The sequence below is a fragment of the Microchirus variegatus genome (genome assembly GCF_963457635.1).
Source record: "Microchirus variegatus genome assembly, chromosome: 15".
In the NCBI taxonomy this organism is placed as follows: Eukaryota; Metazoa; Chordata; class Actinopteri; order Pleuronectiformes; family Soleidae; genus Microchirus; species Microchirus variegatus.
This window is the reverse complement of record NC_139816.1, coordinates 22,772,005-22,784,220: the sequence shown is the minus strand read 5'-3', so window position 1 is coordinate 22,784,220 and position 12,216 is coordinate 22,772,005. Positions and strand designations below refer to the sequence as shown.

Here is a 12,216-nt window from a genome sequence, read left to right as displayed (position 1 = left end):
TACAGAGAAACAGATAAACACTGATCATGCATGTTGCATGTTCCTGGGTTTAATCCTGAGTTAAAGATCCATATTCCTGGGTTTATTCCTGAAGTTTAAGATTGATGTTCCTGGGTTTAATCCTGAGTTAAAGATCCATATTCCTGGGTTTATTCCTGAAGTTTAAGATTGATGTTCCTGGGTTTAATCCTGAGTTAAAGATCCATATTCCTGGGTTTATTCCTGAAGTTTAAGATTGATGTTCCTGGGTTTAATCCTGAGTTAAAGATCCATGTCCTTGGACTTAATCAAAAATTAAAGATTCATGTTCCTGGGTTTAAATCTGGAATTAAAGATTCATGTTCCTGGGTTTAGTCCTGAGTTAAAGATATATGTTCCTGGGTTTAGTCCTGAAGTTAAAGATTCATGTTCCTGGGTTTAAATCATCGGGAATTAAAGATTCATGTTCCTCAGTTTAAATTGAGAATTTAAAATCCATGTTCTTGGGTTTAATCCTGAAGTTAAATATCATATTCCAGGGTTTAAACCGGAATTTAAAAATACATGTGCCTCGGTTTAATCCTGAAGTTAAAGGCCGTTTCGCAATATCCATACTTGTCTGTACTTGTGTACTCCCATACTTGTGAAACGTCATCAGCCTCAGTCCAAGTTCTGTTCCAATTCTCAAATACCCAAGCAGCAGAGTACGGTTCTCATACTGTTTTAGTTCATGATAAAAATCAAAGTTAAAAGATTCATGCTTTTAATCCTTAAATAGGAAACTTTTTATTCTGTATTTTTACGTCTTCTGACCTTATTTTTTTGTGGTTTGGGGGCATGGCCTCATGCTCATGTACCAATAACAGGTCATCTTTATTATGTCACGCTCGACTTTCTCATCACGTCCTGAACCAAAGTGTCAAAGTGGTAAAAAGCCACTTTTTTACCACCCGGTGGTAAAGTGGGACGTTTTACGAGCTGAAGGAGTCACACTTGAATGTAACAGGTTGGTTTATGGCTCCGCCTCCTGCTCTTTAATCACTGCTCTGTTTGCTCTCTCATCATCAAACACAACCACCTGCACACGTTTTCATCTGGCACTTCAATGACCTTTGATCAGCTCAGGTCATCTCCATGGCAACAACGATGACGAGGCATTTAATGACATCACAGGTCACATGATTCAACCTGAGGAAACTGTAACCTTAATGAAGATGTCTATATGTTAATTAGAGCCTCAATGCACAGTGGGTGTGTGTGTGTGTGTGTGTGAGCAGTAATAATTTATACTTCTACTGGCAGTCAACCGAGTCCATCCTCTGTAACGAGCTGCAGAGAGAGGCTCCGCCCACCTGCGGCTCATTAAAGACAGCAGATAAATGAGACGTCCTGGGCTAGCACCATTAGCACACAAGCACGCAAACACACACACACCTGCTGCTCAGAAACATCACAGAAAAACACACAGAAGTAGTTTCGAGAGCCATGTTCCTGGGTTTAATCCTGAGCTAAAGATTCATGTTCCGGGGTTTAATCCTGAAGATTAAGTTTCTTAGGTTTAATACTGAGCTAAGGATGCATGTTCCCGGGTTTAACCCTGAGCTAAAGATTCATGTTCGTGGATTTAATCCAAAATTAAAAAATCCATGTTCCTGGGTATATTCCTGAGTTAAAAATGCATGTTCCTGGGTTTAATCCCGAGTTAAAACTCCATGTTCCTGGGTTTAATCCCGAGTTAAAAATCCAAGTTCTCTGAACGACGTCTGACTATGTCAAAGTTCCAAAATCACAGTTTTTATCACGATACGTCAGAGACTGGGATGAAGTTGAACAAACAACTTCAGATTTGACTTGCACCAGTAGGTGTCAGTAGGTCCATCTGAGGTCCATCAGTTCTTTGCTTTTGAGCAAGTGCTGCTAACCGTCGCTAGCCTCCGAGGCCAACTTCTGCGAGCAACGTCTGACTATGTCAAAGTTCTACGTCATTTCCAATTACGATAAAAACACACAGCAAATATTTATAACAATCCGTTTATTATTTACCCATTTATAAAAAATACATTATTATTTGTATTATATTTAATCATATAATTTAATTAATTATATTTTATGTATATTTTGTATAATATTTTTATATAATATGTGGAAATATTTCTTTGTTAAGATGTGATTTTGGCAGCTTTGGTCGGCCGTACAGCAATTTAGTTTAATAATCCATTTATTATTTTCCCAATTTTGATAAATAAATCTATATACATTGACATACATATATCTATTTATCTATTATTTATATATTTATTCATCTCACCCTAGTTGTGTTTGGTCTGGTCCCTTAAATCTTAAATCCTTTAAATATGTCTTTGTCAGGAGTGAATTGTGGCAGGTTTGGTGTTCCATACAGTGACTTAAAAAAAAAAAAAAATACAATGTATTATGAATATTCACTTTAAAATTAAATTAAAAAAATATATATTTAAAGGATTGTGTGGTCCTTTAAATGCTAAATATGTCTTTACGGTTGGCATTCCGTACAGAGCAGTAAAGAGTGTAAGCAGCAGCACATGATTTATTCAAATTATATGTAAATGAGACATTTCAGTATTTTTTATGTAATTAACGACAAATGTGTTGTTTTTTTCCTGAGCCTTGTGCGTTCATGTGTTCATGTGTGTGTGTGTGTGAGAGACAGTTGCTTAAAGACATCATCAGTGTCACATGACACTGGATCAGCATCATCGCAGTCTGAATCACAGTGATTCATCTGATTCATGTCCAGTCTGTTCAAACTGTGTCACATTAACTTTGTCATTAATTATTATTATTACATGAAATCACACAGTTTCATGGAGTCATAGACGTCATTAAGGTTTAGTTCATGACCTTCTCACACTGAAGCACAAATGAGCTGAGCAGTGAGGCTTGTGTCAGGTGTAATAATCAAACATGTAGACAGTCTGCTGTGGCGCCCCCTGCAGCGTGTTTGTGTTTTATGTAGAATTAAAGTTTTATTCTTCAACAAGTGAGGACGTGGACAAAAGACCAGCAGGACATCTTTGTTTTTCTCTCCCTCACAGAGACGTTTGTTTCTCTATTGTTGAAGTTAGTGTCCTTCAGTCCTGCTGGCCCACAACTGAAGCAGCTCAATTAAAACCTGTCTCCAACAGTAACACACACACACTGTCTCTGCCGTCACCGTGGAGACGTGGACAGACAACATGGCCACTCCTCTCAGTCTAAACATAGATATCAAAGCTCTGCGAGACGCTCGGCCTTCAAATTAACCTTTGTGTCCACGGTGTCTCACATGTCCCTCATCACGACTGAGTCACTTCACAGATTAATTGTTTCATGAGACGTTTTGTCCAAAGAATGTAAAAAAAAGAGACATGTAAAAAAAAAATGTTTGTCAAACCTGGAAATGTCATCAAATGTCTTGTTTTTGTCCTCAAAGATAAGGAGATGAGGAAAAATGATTTCTTTGTTCTATTTCATCCCTACTGACCACCAGAGGCGGTGCTTTAGCACTGAATGTCTCCATCTCGCGCATGCGCAGGTCGAGTGTTTATACCAACAAAGTCACCCTTGACCCCTGATGATACCGGCTAGCCTATATCTACCGGTGACATCAGAGGATCTATTCTCTAATCAATAATCTTCTCGCTTCGCAGGTATGTGCACTCTCTCTCTCCCAACATTTGTGTTTTTAGTTACGGGCGCTCGTGTTCAGCATTGCTTGCTTGACCTAGGGTCTGCGTAATCGGTACACAGCTGGTTGTACCTGCTTTTCGTTGTAGTTTTATGCGACACCTGTTGGTGAAGGCAGTGCGCTCACTCCCGCTCTCAGCATCTGTTGTTTTCCCAGTCTACTCGAGCCGACTGTCAATATGCTAGGTGACCACTCTTGATCGACCCGTCTGACCTCTCTGCAAACAGAAGATGGTCATGATAGGTTTCTTCCGTGCCTCAGCCTCCAACACCTGAGGGAGGGGCAGGTTACATATGTAACTATGGTTCTATGAATCCTGGATGACCGCCAGAGCGTTCTGTCACTCATATCCTTGTGGTTTCACGAGAAGATTCTGCAGGAACAGATAATCTGATGTCACCGGAAGATATAGGCTAGCCGGTATCATCGGGATCAAGGGTGACTTTGTTGGTAGAAACACTCAGCCTGCGCATGTTGGCCTGTGCATGCTCGAGATGGAGACATTCAGTGCTAAAGCACCGCCTTTGGCGATCATCCAGGATTCATAAAACCGTAGTTACATACGTAACTTTCATTCGAGAAAGTATTCATATTTAAGAAGCTGAAAAATCACAGAAACTGGATTTAATTATTAAAAAAAACATAGTAATTGATTAATAATCAACACATTTTAGAGCAGTGACATGAAATAGTCCTTCACTGATCATGAAATAACATGTTGATTTTCTTTCATTTAAACCAGTGATTCCCAAACTGGGGTGCCAAATTCAAACATAAACATAGATGGTGATGGTGATGTTCCTTGAACATGCTGATAACATTTAAATACTTTTTTTTTTTTTTTTTAGATTTTTTAGATTTTTAGGTGAGAAATAATTGACTTGAGATTTTATGTACTGAGTGCTGTGAGTACACAGGAGTATGGAGAACATGGCTGGAGGTCAAATATCTGAAGGCGTACGGGACTGTAAAGTAAAAAATAACTCCTCACTTGTCCTCGATTTAACAAAATGGTTTCATTATCAGACGTTTGTTTTTAAATTATAAGTTGAAGTCAATTAAAAGAGGCACAGATACAAAGAGACAGAAATCATTTGTCTTTGTTAACCAGTAAGGGTGAATTTCCAATTCCTTGCTTAACCCTCAGTCTTAACCCTCAATCTCAAAAATGCGCGCTCCCTCTAGTGCAAGTGTTTTCCCGATTCTCAGAAAAATTTAGTTGAGGGGCAAGTTTAAGGGCTGTATCGCCCTCAATATTGAGATTTTCCGAGACCACCCTTGGGAGCAAGGGCCACCCAGAATGCATTGCGTGTGTTGACATAACAAATCAGCGAAACAAGTACGCTACAAATTAAGTATTTTCTTTGTTAATAAAGATATAAAAATGATGAAAACCATTGTATTATCTTAGCTTAGGCCCATATTATGGATTACTGACGTCCTTGTTGCGTAACATTTATTTTTAGTTTACGATCTTTTGTCAATAGCCGGCCGGAGCAGACAAGCGATCGTTCGCTATGGTTTACTTTTCAATAAGCTGTGGTGTGTGGTAACTGTCAGCTGAATATGTCCGTGGTTGTGGTATTTGTATGAGTATCATCTTATAACTAACTGAAAACCTAATAACTTGACTGACAAACGGATTGTAATAAATAATCGTAATGTGTTCTTCTTCTTCTTCTTTTTTGGAGTTGACAGACTGGACGCAGCTTTCACGTTATTCTGCCCCTACAGTCTGAAGACGTATCTGCATTTAAGGTGTGTCCCATTTCTGAGTGACAAAATAACCCTCAACACTTGGTTTTGAGGGCCAGTTAAGATAAGGGTTGAGCTTGAGGGTTAAGATTGAGGGTTAATATAGGAATTGGAATTGGCCCTTAATGACTTCAGTCTTTGTGGAAATATGTTTTCATTAAAAAGGAGAATGTTTCCAGATTATTCCCTGGAAAATATTCTGTGAGAGAGAAACAGTCAAGAAATTTAAAATTCAAATCATTCAGTCATTCATCCAACTGCTGTGTGTGTCTGTGTGTGTGAGAGCAAATGCTGAGTCAGCAGTGAGATAAAAATGACTGCTCCATCACTGGACAAACAGTCGTCACATGTTGAAGCAAAACTCACTGAAAACGTCAACAGCCACCTGTTTGTCACCCTCTGGCCCCGCCCACTGAACCAGCCAGCCAATCAAAATGCACCGCAGCTAAAAACATGTTCACATCTTTATCTCCCTGTTACACAGACTTTTCCAACAGAAAACTGAGATTTGTAAATCACTCACTCTCCCACACCAAAGTCCATAGAGAAAATCAGTGATTTTAGCTCACAGGGACACAGGAGCTGCTGGTCTACTGCTGCCTCATTTACTGAGGTAAATCTGAGCAAAGGATTTTTAATGCCAAAATCATAAAATAAGACATTTCAACTTAGTGATGTGGGGGAGAGAGCATCAGGAATTTCACATTTAGTAAATCAGTAGTTTTTACGGTGGCCCACACTGTAATTTTTACTTAATATAGGTAATTAATATGTAATTACCATGTAACAGTTTATAAACCACCAAAGTAATGCAGACGCATCATTACAGAGACAATAATTAAAAGAGGTCAATAAAAGTTGGAAAAGCTGACTCAGCATGTATGATCGTGATCAGCTTGTCTCTGTGTCGTTTATGAAAATCACCCGAGTCACAGCTGACAAGGCAAACACATGAGCATGTAGAAGAACTGGGAATCAAACCTTCAACCTTTCATTTGAAAGACAACTCACTCCACCACTCAGATACTGGATTATTTAATCCTTACTGGACCAAACTGACCCAAACTACACCAAACTGACTTAACCGAATCAACCAGACAAAGTGACCTAAACTGACCTAAACTGACCCAAACTGAACCAATCTGACCCAAACTCAACCAAACTGACCTAAACTGAACCAACCAGACAAACTGAACCAAACTGGACCAAACTGACCCAAACTCAACCAAACTGACTTAACTGAACCAACCAGACAAACTGACCTAAACTGACCCAAACTGACTTAACTGAACCAACCAGACAAACTGAACCAAACTGGACTAAACTGACCCAAACTGACTTAACTGAACCAACCAGACAAACTGAACAAAACTGGACCAACCAGACAAACTGACCTAAACTGACCCAAACTGACTTAACTGAACCAACCAGACAAACTGACCCAAACTGACCCAAACTGACTTAACTGAACCAACCAGACAAACTGAACCAAACTGGACTAAACTGACCCAAACTGACCTAAACTGACCCAAACTGAACCAAACTGACCCAAACTCAACCAAACTGACCTAAACTGAACCAACCAGACAAACTGAACCAAACTGGGCAGTCCATGACCAAGTGAAAGGGAAATGGCTTGTAACTGGAGGGTCACTGTATCAAATCCACTGGACAATGTGTGCATGAGTTTGAGTGCATGACACTGGTGTCCCCCTCTGACCACTCATTTAATCTTCCCTCCATCACCTTCTCCTCCTCCATCCCCCCATTCTCACTCACCCTCATTTTTTCACCACTGCTGGATTTATGTGTGTGTGTTTGTGTGTATGTGTGTGTGTGCAACTCTGATTGTGAACCAAAACACGTGCTTCTCTGTTTGTTTGAAGTAAGTGATCCACGCACGCGCACGCACACACAAAAGAACAGAGCGAACAGCTGTGAATGTGCGTCTGTTTTGTATGACTGTGTGTGTGTGTGTGCGTGTGTTTGTGCGTGTGTGGGCACCAGCTGTCCACCAGTTATTCCCCTCAGTGGGAGAGTGGACGGGTGAATAGGGGACAGATGGATGAATGGATGGATGATGAAAATAATAAGAAGATGAAGGGATGATTTTGGATCCAAGTGAAAGTTTGAGTCAAATAAGAGAAAGACACCTCTTTTTCCCCTTCTCATCTTCGTGTCATGTGACTTTCACCCTCCAAACATCAGCCAAACCGAGGCTCCGCAATTTGGATTGAAGCGATTCTCAGATTTTATATCAATATTTTGGAAATTCAGTGTTAGCTGAGTGTTTACATTCTAAAATATAGATTTTTTTAAAATGAGATTCCATGTCATATGACCAACTCTCTATAATCCAAGGCCAAATTTAATTGAAGAGTTTTTGTTTTATATGAATATTTTTTATTTCATAAATATGGATTCACACACATGACAAAAGCTATTTCATATATTATATGAAATAGCTTTTGTCATGTGACACGACAATTCTAAATTAACCGACCATTGGAACTAATTACGTTCAATACTTTGATTAATATTATCAAAAAAAGACCTTAATTTAAATGTTTCTATGTCATGTTTAAATTTAAGCATGAATATTTTTTGAGTCGAGGCTGAAACAACAAAAAGACCATAAAAGATGGAGTGATGATGACGAAGGGATGGAGATGAAAAAACAAAAAAGACTAAAAGTGAATTTAACCAAAGGAATGAATGAAACAAAAGAAGGGATGGAGGGATGACAGAGGGGAGAATGGAGCTGTCAATCAGCGAGGAGGGGTCAGAAGTCAAGAGGAGGGGGCGGGTCTTTACAAGTCTGAAAACACAATGGAAGATAAGGTCGCCACACTTGTGTCCTTTACATCCGCTTCATCTCTCCATCCTCAGAGGGAGGGAGAGAGAAGAGAAGACAGACTGCAGAGTCTGTTTTCTTTCTTTCTTGTTGGCAGTTTAAATCCTCCTCTTCTCTTCTCTCTCTCCGTCTGCCTGACAAAGAAGGAAAGGAACGACAGTCTACAGTTTAATGAGAGATGGATGAAAAAAGGAGGAGAAGGGTCACATGATTTATTCAGAGGGAGAAGGAAGAGATTAAGACTGAGAGCTGCCACCTGAACCACACACACACACAGTGTGTCCCTCAGGACTGGACACGCTGGGTTTGAAAGACTGTTAATTGTCGCCAACATGACTTTAATCAGATTTCTGTCCACACACGCACGCACACGCACGCAGACGCACACACACACACACACACACACACACACACGCACACGCACACACACACACCAGTTTCACCAGTGTCCCCAGGGTTTTCCAACATATGGGACTTGCCGCTGATGACCACGCCCCCTCACAAAATGTTTATTTTTTACATTTTGTTCAAATATTGTTCAAGAATTATTAAAGAATTATTTTAGACTGTGTTCGATCATCTTGTAATAATCGTTTAATCATTGTTTAAGAATAATTTAAGAATGGTCTAAGAATCATTTAAAAATCGTTTAAGAATCATTAAAGAATCGTTCTAAAATCGTTGAAGATTCATTTGAATCTTTACATTGAGCAGTGTGGACTTTGACCTGGTTTGGACATAAATTGCAGGAGACATCGTAGAAATGTGACAGACAAAGAAAGGACACATAAATGTCTCTAAATGTCTCTTATTCCCTTCCACCAGTCCCCTGCCTCCTTGTTCCCTCGTTCCCTCCTCCGTCTCGTCCTCTTCCATGTTGCCTCAGGCAACAGTCACACCTTCACACTGTTAATTAACACACACACACACACACCCACACACACACACTGGTGTCCCCCTCCGACCACTCTTTTAATCTTCCCTCCATCACCTTCTCCTCCTCCATCCCCCCCTGTTCTCACTCGCCCTCATTTTTTCCCCACTGCTGGATTTTTCTCAACGTCTTTCACTGTGTGTGTGTGTGTGTGTGTGTGTGTGTGAATGAGTGGTTTCCAAGGTAACGGAGCCACACTGCCGCAGTGGATATAGAGGGGAGGTGGAGAGGGTGAGAATGAGAACGAAGGGGGCGTTTGAGCGTGTGTGTGTGTGTGGCTGTCAAGAGCACTGCTGCAGTACCAAGGGCAGAGAGACACTGCAAATATCATCTCTCTCTCTCACACAAACACACACATACACACAGGGGTGACACATGTATGTTAATTAACCACACACACACTGATCCTCAGGTGATATTGGTTCATCAGAACCATAGTATCAATAAATTACCAAAAAAGTGTCGCGAATGAAAAGTACGTAATTTGTAATTTGTTCTCTGAAATTCAGATTTCAAACCTCAAAAAGTTTGAAATATCAAAGTAAGTACTGACTATATGGTCCACCAGAGGGCGCTGGGGGCACCGCTTGGCCTTAGATCCTCTTTAAAATCAGAAAAATACAAGAGGAAATGAGCTAAATCTGCCCACTCAGCTGTTAAATCTATTGCCATTTCCTGTCATGTCATGAATGACTACGCTGGCTGGTTTAAGTTATGTCTGGCTAAAGTTAAGTCTAGTTAAAGTTATGTCTGACTAAAGTTAAGTCTGGTTAAAGTTCAGTCTAGTTAAAGTTAAGTCTGGTTAAAGTTAAGTCTGGTTAAAGTTAAGTCTGACTTAAGTTAAGTCTGGTTAAAGTTCAGTCTAGTTAACGTTAAGTCTGATTAAAAAGAGGTCTGGTTAAGGTTAAGTCTGACTAAAGTTAAGTTTGGTTAAAGTTAAGTCTGGCTAACGTTAAGTCTGGTTAAAGTTAAGTCTGACTATAGTTAAGTCTGGCTAACGTTAAGTCTGGTATAAGTTAAGTCTGGCTAAAGTCTGACTAAAGTTAAGTCTGGTTTAAATAAAGTCTAGTTTAAGTTAAGTCTGAGTTAGTGTAGTTAGTTCAGCCTCTCCATAGATCACAATATTTCACTTTATCAAAAACGTGAACTCTAAGTTAAAGGTCAAAGGTCACACTGATGTGGCCTAGGAAGTGATTTTTCACATTGCAGTTTTGTGTGTGTGTGTTTTGTCTTCCTCACAGTACAACAGGAGGAGATTAAATTGATGCTGAGATCCAAACAGAGGCAAGAGGAAGTCCAAACTCTATCAAAGTCTCTCTCACGCACACAAACACTGAATAAGAGCCAGAGTGCACAATGGCCAAAGGCGCCTCCATCATCTCACTGTGTGTCCTGAAACGGTCTGTTTTCAATTGTGGTGCTCTGCAGGAAATGCATTCACACATGCATGGGAGGTTTTCATGACTTTAGAGGACATTGCATTGACTTACATTAATTACCTGACTTACTCTAACCTTAACGGGGACATATGCAAAATCAACTTTTTAATCATTTAAATCCTTATATTTGGGACTCTGGAGGTCCTATCAGTCGGCAAAGTATGAAAAAAGATGACTCACTCATGTTTTTGTGGTCCTCCTCAGTCTAAGTAAAGGAAATAAAACACACAATGTTGTCTTCTGCACTCATTGGGACGTCACAATGCGCTAAATTCCTGTAATTGTTGTCTCGCGGATCTCCGCTTTGTCCATAAAACACGCGAGAGCGCTGGAGAGGGCAACGGTATCCGAAAACTGGAAGTCCGCGAAAAGTTCTATTCTTGGCTCCACAGTGCAGCACAGAGTCCTACACAAACTTCCAGCCTCAGAGGATTAATTTGTCCAGTGGATACATTATGACAGTAATGTGCCTACTAGAGCCTGCAAATGATTTAAAACTTTAAATTTCATTTTACTTTTTTTTATAAGGTGGACCTAAAGAGATACTACTAAACAGAGCGTTCTGAACAGGGCTGTTTTGGCAGGGTGATTAAACTGCTGTGGTGATTCATCCTTATGGTATTTTGACCAAAGCATGTCACAGACATTCATTACGACACCAGGGAACTAGATTAACCTGGAGAAATAGAGTATAATATGTCCCCTTTCACCATAAATACTACCTGCCTAATCCTAACCCTGACCCTGACCCAAAAACATTTCTTCACCTTAAAATATAGTCATTTTCATTATGGGGACTTGCTTTCTGTCCCTATAATGCGACTGTGTAAACAGTTTTACATCCCCGCAACATTAGTCAAATGTGCACACACACACACATGGTCCTAAACCGGTAAAAAGTACAACACACACATACATTCTCGTACAGTGGTCTTAGTGAGGACACTAACCAGATCATAGAATCAGCCATTTTAAGACATGACAGAACATAAAGACCAGACAAAATGGCTGTACATCTTGTGGCATATACATTGTTTTGGTCCTCACAAAAAATGTATCTACACACACACACACATTCACACACACACCTGCTTGATCTGCAGCATCCCCCTGTGGCTGGGCAGAAAACTGCACCTTCAGGAAAACTGTTAACATGTGTGACGGGTGTTTAGATGTCAAATCAAAACTACACACACAGAAGTCCGCAAAGGGCACAGGATGCACTGTGGTGACCCCAGAAAAGTGGGTCCAGGTCCATGTGAGTCCACATGAGTCCCTGGTACATAGTAGTGGTCACGTCAACAGTGTTTGACGCAGCACACTCAGCATTTATCACGACATGACGTCACAGGACAACCATTTTTTTAAAACGTCTGTTCTGTTTCTCTGTGATAACTGTGAAATGACCCTTTAAACACAGACTTAACACATGCAAACGTGTGCATGTTTGTGTTATATATGTCTCTCTCTCACACACACATGTATTATTGATTAGAACAATCAGCAGTGAAGTGGAGCATAATGTTACAGCTTTGTTCAAGGGCAACGA

The 12,216-nt window shown here is 40.1% G+C and overlaps 1 protein-coding gene across 1 annotated transcript in view; it reads right to left on the bottom strand.

Moving 5' to 3' along the window:
• fars2 (phenylalanyl-tRNA synthetase 2, mitochondrial) overlaps positions 1–12,216 on the bottom strand; it is a 109,489-nt gene that overhangs the window by 41,694 nt on the left and 55,579 nt on the right. The gene's annotated exons all lie outside the window — the stretch shown is intronic.